This window comes from Ranitomeya imitator, chromosome 4 (genome assembly GCF_032444005.1).
Source record: "Ranitomeya imitator isolate aRanImi1 chromosome 4, aRanImi1.pri, whole genome shotgun sequence".
In the NCBI taxonomy this organism is placed as follows: Eukaryota; Metazoa; Chordata; class Amphibia; order Anura; family Dendrobatidae; genus Ranitomeya; species Ranitomeya imitator.
The window spans coordinates 303,854,732-303,864,099 of record NC_091285.1 but is presented as its reverse complement, the minus strand read 5'-3'; positions in this window follow the sequence as shown (position 1 = coordinate 303,864,099).

The window sequence follows — 9,368 nt, the reverse complement described above, 5'->3', positions numbered from 1 at the left end:
ACAAAAATATCGGAACTCGGTATCGGAATTCCGATACCGCAAATATCGGCCGATACCCGATACTTGCGGTATCGGAATGCTCAACACTAGTTAAGACATTATGGTAATTTTCTTTTGTGCTGTTCACCATGTGGTAAAAGTGATAAGACAACATTATTCTTCAGGTCATGATTACAGTGATACCAAATTTATATTTATTTTATGTTTTGCCGCTTCTACGCAATAAATACAATTTTATAGAAAAAATATTGTTTTTGCATCACTGTAGTCAGAGAGCTTTAGCTTTTTTATTTTTCCACTGATGAAGCTGTAGGTTTTTTTTGCGTTACAAGATGACGTTTTCAGCTATAGCATTTTTATTCATATCTGTCATTCTGATTGTGTTGTAGTCCATTTTTTTCCAGCGGTATGATAAAAAACTATAGTTTAGTTGTTTGTAGCGCCCCCTCATATAATATATTACATATTTTATGTGCAATCATATTCAGTGGAGCTGTGCTCAGAGTAACAGATGTTTTAATACTATTACAGAAACAACTTGTGGCTGATAAAGGACAGACCACATCCTCATTTTCTCCCTGGCAATATTAGACTATCAATAGGCTATCTATGTAATGCATAATCATGTTAGGATTTGTAGTGGCTCTCTTCTTCCCCCACTATTGTAAGACAAAATTTGTAATGAAAAACAAGTTGAAAATTTCAATATGTGTTTTTTTACAGTCTGTTATTGGCCCTACATTGTAAAGCTATAAAGAATATGATGGTGCTATATAAATAAATTAGTATGTATAGGGCATATCTCCCTGATGTTGCAGTTACAGCGCACTCACCATTTTTTAAACTTATTCAAACCAAGAAAAGCCGCTATTTCAAGTAGAAGAATCTGAAAATGTGCGCAATAGAATAAAAAATGTTGTTTTAATATTAAACATGTTTTAGTGATGTTTTATTAACATACCTACCAAAATTCTGGATAGACAAGGAAGGAAAACTATGGCTCATTGATTTTTTTTTTTCATGCATATCTTTAACCTTCGTCCGGCTGAGTAGGTACAATTGTAACTATTCCGTTTTAAAATTGCAGTAACTTTTTTTTTTCGAAAAGCCATAGAGGGCTGAAATTTCGTGACATCTCTGCAGTTTTGGACCAGAATATATTGGCCAAATTTCAATAAAATATATATGAAGGTACAATTGTACCTCTGCAGCCTGTTAACGTTGTAAAATTATGCAGCCTGACAAAGGATAACCTTGAATAGTTTAACCCCCGAGCCTGCTTTCACCTGCATGAGCAGGCCAAATATTACAATTCTGACCAGTGTCAGTAATAACTTTTGAATTCTTCCATTGATTCTGAGAATGTGTTTTCGTGACATGGTAACATTTTTTCGATATGACTTGCACTTATTTCTGAAAAAATGAGAAATTTTGTGAACATTTTGAAAATATGGCAATTTTCAAACTTTTAATTTTGGTGCCCTTAAATCAGAGTTATGCCATGCAAAATAGTTTATAAATAACATTTTCATCATGTCTACTTTATATCTGCACAATTTTTTAAACATATTTTTTTTGTTACGAAGTTAGAAGGATTAAAAGTTGACCAGATAGTTCTCATTTTTACAACAACATTTACAAAACCATTTTCTTTACAACCATGTCAAAATTGAAGTGACTTTGAGGGGTCTATATAACAGAAAATTCCAAAAAGTGACAACATTCTAAAACTGCACTCCTTAAGGTGCTCAAAACCAAATTCAAGAAGATTTTTAAGCCTTCAGATGCTTCACAGAAACTGAAGCAATGTGGAAGAAAAAAAATAAACATTTAACTTTTTTTCACAAAATGTTTCATTTAGATGCATTTTTTTATTTTCACAACAGTAACAGGAGAAAATGCACCCCAATATTTGTTGTGAAATTACCCCTACACTACCGTTCAAAAATTTAGGGTCACCCAGACAATTTTGTGTTTTCCATGAAAACTCATACTTTTATTAATCAAATAAGTTGCCAAATGAATTGAAAATCTAGTCCAGACACTGACAAGGTTCAAAAAAAAGATTTTTACATAGTAACATAGTTATTAAGGTTGAAGGAAGACTTTAAGTCCATCTAGTTCAACCCAAAGCCTAACCTATCATGCTCTAACATGTTGATCCAGAAGAAGGCAAAAAAAAAACCCATGTGGCAAAGAGTAAGGTAAGCTCCACTTTGGGAAAAAAATTCCTTCCCGACTCCACATACGGCAATCAGACTAGTTCCCTGGATCAACGCCCTATCAAGGAATCTAGTATGTATACCCTGCAACATTATACTTTTCCAGAAAGGCATCCAGTCCCCTCTTAAATTTAAGTAATGAATCACTCATTACAACATCATACAGCAGAGAGTTCCATAGTCTCACTGCTCTTACAGTAAAAAACCCGCGTCTGTTATTATGCCTAAACCTTCTTTCCTCCAGACGTAGAGCATGCCCCCTTGTCCCTGTCTCAGGTCTATGATTAAAAAGATCATCAGAAAGGTCTGTGTACTGTCCTCTCATATATTTATACATTAATCCCTTCATGACCCAGCCTATTTTGACCTTAATGACCTGGCCGTTTTTTGCAATTCTGACCAGTGTCCCTTTATGAGGTAATAACTCAGGAACACTTCAACGGATCGTAGCGGTTCTGAGAATGTTTTTTCGTGACATATTGGGCTTCATGTTAGTGGTAAATTTAGGTAAATAAATTCTGCGCTTATTTGTGATAAAAACGGAAATTTGGTGAAAATTTTGAAAATTTCGCAATTTTCACATTTTTAATTTTTATTCTGTTAAACCAGAGAGTTATATGACACAAAATAGTTAATAAATAACATTTCCCACATGTCTACTTTACATCAGCACAATTTTGGAAACAAAATTTTTTTTTACTAGGAAGTTATAAGGGTTAAAATTTGACCAGCGATTTCTCATTTTTACAACGAAATTTACAAAACCATTTTTTTTAGGGACCACCTCACATTTGAAGTCAGTTTGAGGGGTCTATATGGCTGAAAATACACAAAATTGACACCATTCTAAAAACTGCACCCCTCAAGGTGCTCAAAACCACATTCAAGAAGTTTATTAACCCATCAGGTGTTTCACAGCAGCAGAAGCAACATGGAAGGAAAAAATGAACATTTAACTTTTTTGTCACAAAAATGATCTTTTAGCAACAATTTTTTTATTTTCCCAATGGTAAAAGGAGAAACTGAACCACGAAAGTTGTTGTACAATTTGTCCTGAGTACACTGATACCTCATATGTTGGGGTAAACCACTGTTTGGGCGCACGGCAGGGCTTGGAAGGGAAGAAGCGCCATTTCACTTTTTGAATGAAAAATTGGCTCCACTCTTTAGCGGACACCATGTCACGTTTGGAGAGACCCTGTGTGCCTAAAAATTGGAGATCCCCCACAAGTGACCCCATTTTGGAAACTAGACCCCTGAAGGAGCTTATCTAGATGCATAGTGAGCACTTTAAACCCCCAGGTGCTTCACAAATTGATCCGTAAAAATGAAAAAGTACTTTTTTTTCACAAAAAAATTATTTTAGCCTCAATTTTTTCATTTTCACATGGGCAACAGGATAAAATGGATCCTAAAATTTGTTGGGCAATTTCTCCTGAGTACACTTATACCTCACATGTAGGGGTAAACCACTGTTTGGGCACATGGTAAGGCTCGGAAGGGAAGGAGCGCCATTTGACTTTTCGAATGAAAAATTATCTCCATCGTTAGCGGACACCATGTCGCGTTTGGAGAGCCCCTGTGTGCCTAAACATTGGAGCTCCCCCACAAGTGACCCCATTTTGGAAACTAGACCCCCAAAGGAACTTATCTAGATGCATATTGAGCCATGAAAATAAAAAATAATTTTTCTTTTCTCAAAAATGATTTTTTAGCCTAGAATTTCCTATTTTGCCAAAGGTAATAGGAGAAAATGGACCCCAAATATTGCTGTCCAGTTTGTCCTGAGTACGCTGATACCCCATATGTGGGGTAAACTACTGTTTGGGCGCACGGCAGGGCTTGGAAGGGAAGGCACGCCATTTGGCTTTTTAAATGGAAAATTAGCTCCAATCATTAGCGGACACCATGTCACGTTTGGAGAGCCCCTGTGTGCCTAAACATTGGAGATCCCCCATAAATGACCCCTTTTTGGAAACTGGACCCCCAAAGGAACTAAGCTAGATGTGTGGTGAGCACTTTGAACCCCCAAGTGCTTCACAAAAGTTTATAACGCAGAGCCATGAAAATAAAAAAAAAAATTCTTTTCTCAAAAATCATTTTTTAGCTCGCAATTTTTTATTTTCCCAAGGGTAACAGGAGAAATTTGACCCCAAAAGTTGTTGTCCAGTTTCTCCTGAGTACGATGACACCCCGTATGTGGGGATAAACCACTGTTTGGGCACATGCCGGGGCTCGGAAGTGAAGTAGTGACGTTTTGAAATGCAGACTTTGATGGAATGCTCTGTGGGCTGTTATGGCTGGCAATCAGGCAACACAGCGTGCAGTAATCAGCGCACATACAGAGATCTGGCAATAACCCAAAACAATAGGACGAGCTCTGAGACGTGGAATCTCTGTAGACTGCAGTACCTGATCTATCCTCACACAACTGGAAGCAGCAGTGGATTGCGCCTATCAACTACCTATGCAACTCGGCACTGCCTGAGGAGCTGACTAGCCTGAAGATAGAAATACAAGCCTGACTTACCTCAGAGAAATACCCCAAAGGAATAGGCAGCCCCCACATATAATGACTGTTAGCAAGATGAAAAGACAAACGTAGGAATGAAATAGATTCAGCAAAGTGAGGCCCGATATTCTAGACAGAGCGAGGATAGCAAAGAGAACTATGCAGTCTACAAAAAACCCTAAAACGAAAACCACGCAAAGGGGCAAAAAGACCCACCGTGCCGAACTAACAGCACGGCGGTGCACCCCTTTGCTTCTCAGAGCTTCCAGCAAAAGATAATAACAAGCTGGACAGAAAAAACAGAAAACAAACTAGAAGCACTTATCTAGCAGAGCAGCAGGCCCAAGGAAAGATGCAGTAGCTCAGATCCAACACTGGAACATTGACAAGGAGCAAGGAAGACAGACTCAGGTGGAGCTAAATAGCAAGGCAGCCAACGAGCTCACCAAAACACCTGAGGGAGGAAGCCCAGAGACTGCAATACCACTTGTGACCACAGAAGTGAACTCAGCCACAGAATTCACAACAGTACCCCCCCCTTGAGGAGGGGTCACCGAACCCTCACCAGAACCCCCAGGCCGACCAGGATGAGCCACATGAAAGGCACGAACAAGATCTGGGGCATGGACATCAGAGGCAAAAACCCAGGAATTATCTTCCTGAGCATAACCCTTCCATTTGACCAGATACTGGAGTTTCCGTCTAGAGACACGAGAATCCAAAATCTTCTCCACAATATACTCCAATTCCCCCTCCACCAAAACAGGGGCAGGAGGCTCCACAGATGGAACCATAGGTGCCACGTATCTCCTCAACAACGACCTATGGAATACATTATGTATGGAAAAGGAGTCTGGGAGGGTCAGACGAAAAGACACCGGATTGAGAATCTCAGAAATCCTATACGGACCAATAAAACGAGGTTTAAATTTAGGAGAGGAAACCTTCATAGGTATATGACGAGAAGATAACCAAACCAGATCCCCAACACGAAGTCGGGGTCCCACACGGCGTCTGCGATTAGCGAAAAGCTGAGCCTTCTCCTGGGACAAGGTCAAATTGTCCACTACCTGAGTCCAGATCTGCTGCAACCTGTCCACCACATAATCCACACCAGGACAGTCCGAAGACTCAACCTGTCCTGAAGAGAAACGAGGATGGAACCCAGAATTGCAGAAAAATGGAGAGACCAAGGTAGCCGAGCTGGCCCGATTATTAAGGGCGAACTCAGCCAACGGCAAAAATGACACCCAATCATCCTGGTCAGCGGAAACAAAACATCTCAGATATGTTTCCAAGGTCTGATTGGTTCGTTCGGTCTGGCCATTAGTCTGAGGATGGAAGGCCGAGGAAAAAGATAGGTCAATGCCCATCCTACCACAAAAGGCTCGCCAGAACCTCGAGACAAACTGGGAACCTCTGTCAGAAACAATATTCTCAGGAATGCCATGTAAACGAACCACATGCTGGAAGAACAAAGGCACCAAATCAGAGGAGGAAGGCAATTTAACTAAGGGCACCAGATGGACCATTTTAGAAAAGCGATCACAGACCACCCAAATGACAGACATCTTTTGAGAAACGGGAAGGTCAGAAATGAAATCCATCGAAATATGTGTCCAAGGCCTCTTCGGGACCGGCAAGGGCAAAAGCAACCCACTGGCACGTGAACAGCAGGGCTTAGCCCTAGCACAAATTCCACAGGACTGCACAAAAGCACGCACATCCCGTGACAGAGATGGCCACCAGAAGGATCTAGCAACCAACTCCCTGGTACCAAAGATTCCTGGATGACCGGCCAGCACCGAACAATGAAGTTCAGAGATAACTTTACTAGTCCACCTATCAGGGACGAACAGTTTCTCGGCCGGACAACGATCAGGTTTATTAGCCTGAAATTTCTGCAACACTCTCCGCAAATCAGGGGAGATGGCAGACACAATGACTCCTTCCTTGAGGATACTCGCCGGCTCAGATAACCCCGGAGAGTCGGGCACAAAACTCCTAGACAGAGCATCCGCCTTCACATTTTTAGAGCCCGGAAGGTATGAAATCACAAAATCAAAACGAGCAAAAAATAACGACCAACGGGCCTGTCTAGGATTCAAGCGCTTGGCAGACTCAAGATAAGTAAGGTTCTTATGATCAGTCAAAACCACCACGCGATGCTTAGCACCCTCAAGCCAATGACGCCACTCCTCGAATGCCCACTTCATGGCCAGCAACTCTCGGTTGCCCACATCATAATTACGCTCAGCAGCAGAAAATTTCCTGGAAAAGAAAGCACATGGTTTGAACACTGAGCAACCAGAACCTCTCTGTGACAAAACCGCCCCTGCACCAATCTCAGAAGCATCAACCTCGACCTGGAACGGAAGAGAAACATCAGGTTGACACAACACAGGGGCACAGCAAAAACGACGCTTCAACTCCTGAAAAGCTTCCACGGCAGCAGAAGACCAATTAACCAAATCAGCACCCTTCTTGGTCAAATCGGTCAATGGTCTGGCAATGCTAGAAAAATTACAGATGAAGCGACGATAAAAATTAGCAAAGCCCAGGAATTTCTGCAAACTTTTTAGAGATGTCGGCTGAGTCCAATCCTGGATGGCCTGAACCTTAACCGGATCCATCTCGATAGTAGAAGGGGAAAAGATGAACCCCAAAAATGAAACTTTCTGCACACCGAAGAGACACTTTGATCCCTTCACGAACAAGGAATTAGCACGCAGTACCTGGAAAACCATTCTGACTTGCTTCACATGAGACTCCCAATCATCTGAGAAGATCAAAATGTCATCCAAGTAAACAATCAAGAATTTATCCAGATACTCACGGAAAATGTTATGCATAAAAGACTGAAAAACAGATGGAGCATTGGCAAGTCCGAACGGCATCACCAGATACTCAAAATGACCCTCGGGCGTATTAAATGCCGTTTTCCATTCATCTCCCTGCCTGATTCTCACCAGATTATACGCACCACGAAGATCAATCTTAGTAAACCAACTAGCCCCCTTAATCCGAGCAAACAAGTCAGAAATCAATGGCAAGGGATACTGAAACTTAACAGTGATCTTATTAAGAAGGCGGTAATCAATACACGGTCTTAGCGAACCATCCTTTTTGGCTACAAAAAAGAACCCTGCTCCCAATGGTGACGACGATGGGCGAATATGTCCCTTCTCCAGGGACTCCTTCACATAACTGCGCATAGCGGTGTGTTCAGGTACGGACAAATTAAATAAACGACCCTTAGGGAATTTACTACCAGGAATCAAATCGATAGCACAATCACAATTCCTATGCGGAGGAAGGGCATCAGACTTGGACTCTTCAAATACATCCTGAAAGTCCGACAAGAACTCTGGGATGTCAGAAGGAATGGATGACGAAATAGACAAAAATGGAACATCACCATGTACTCCCTGACAACCCCAGCTGGTTACCGACATAGAGTTCCAATCCAATACTGGATTATGGGTTTGTAGCCATGGCAACCCCAACACGACCACATCATGCAAATTATGCAGTACCAAAAAGCGAATAACTTCCTGATGTGCAGGAGCCATGCACATGGTCAGCTGGGCCCAGTACTGAGGCTTATTCTTGGCCAGAGGTGTAGCATCAATTCCTCTCAACGGAATAGGACACCGCAAAGGCTCCAAGAAAAATCCACAACGTTTAGCATAATCCAAATCCATCAGATTCAGGGCAGCGCCTGAATCCACAAACGCCATGACAGAATATGATGACAAAGAGCACATTAAGGTAATGGACAAAAGGAATTTGGACTGTACAGTACCAATAACGGCAGAGCTATCGAACCGCCTAGTGCGTTTAGGACAATTAGAAATAGCATGAGTAGAATCACCACAATAGAAACACAGTCTGTTCAGACGTCTGTGTTCGTGCCGTTCTACTTTAGTCATAGTCCTGTCGCACTGCATAGGCTCAGGCTTACTCTCAGACAATACCGCCAGATGGTGCACAGATTTACGCTCGCGCAAGCGACGACCGATCTGAATGGCCAAGGACATAGACTCATTCAAACCAGCAGGCATAGGAAATCCCACCATTACATCCTTAAGAGCTTCAGAGAGACCCTTTCTGAACAAAGCCGCTAGTGCAGATTCATTCCACAGAGTGAGTACTGACCATTTTCTAAATTTCTGACAATATACTTCTACATCATCCTGACCCTGGCATAAAGCCAGCAGATTTTTCTCAGCTTGATCCACTGAATTAGGCTCATCGTAAAGCAATCCCAGCGCCTGGAAAAATGCATCAACATTACTCAATGCAGAATCTCCTGGTGCAAGAGAAAACGCCCAGTCCTGTGGGTCGCCGCGCAAAAAAGAAATAATAATCAAAACCTGTTGAATAGGATTACCAGAAGAATGAGGTTTCAAGGCCAAAAATAGCTTACAATTATTTCTGAAGCTCAGGAACTTAGTTCTGTCACCAAAAAACAAATCAGGAATCGGAATTCTTGGTTCTAGCATCGATTTCTGATCAATAGTATCTTGAATCTTTTGTACATTTACAACGAGATTATCCATTGAGGAGCACAGAGCCTGAATATCCATGTCCACAGCTGTGTCCTGAAGCACTCTAATGTCTAGGGGAAAAAA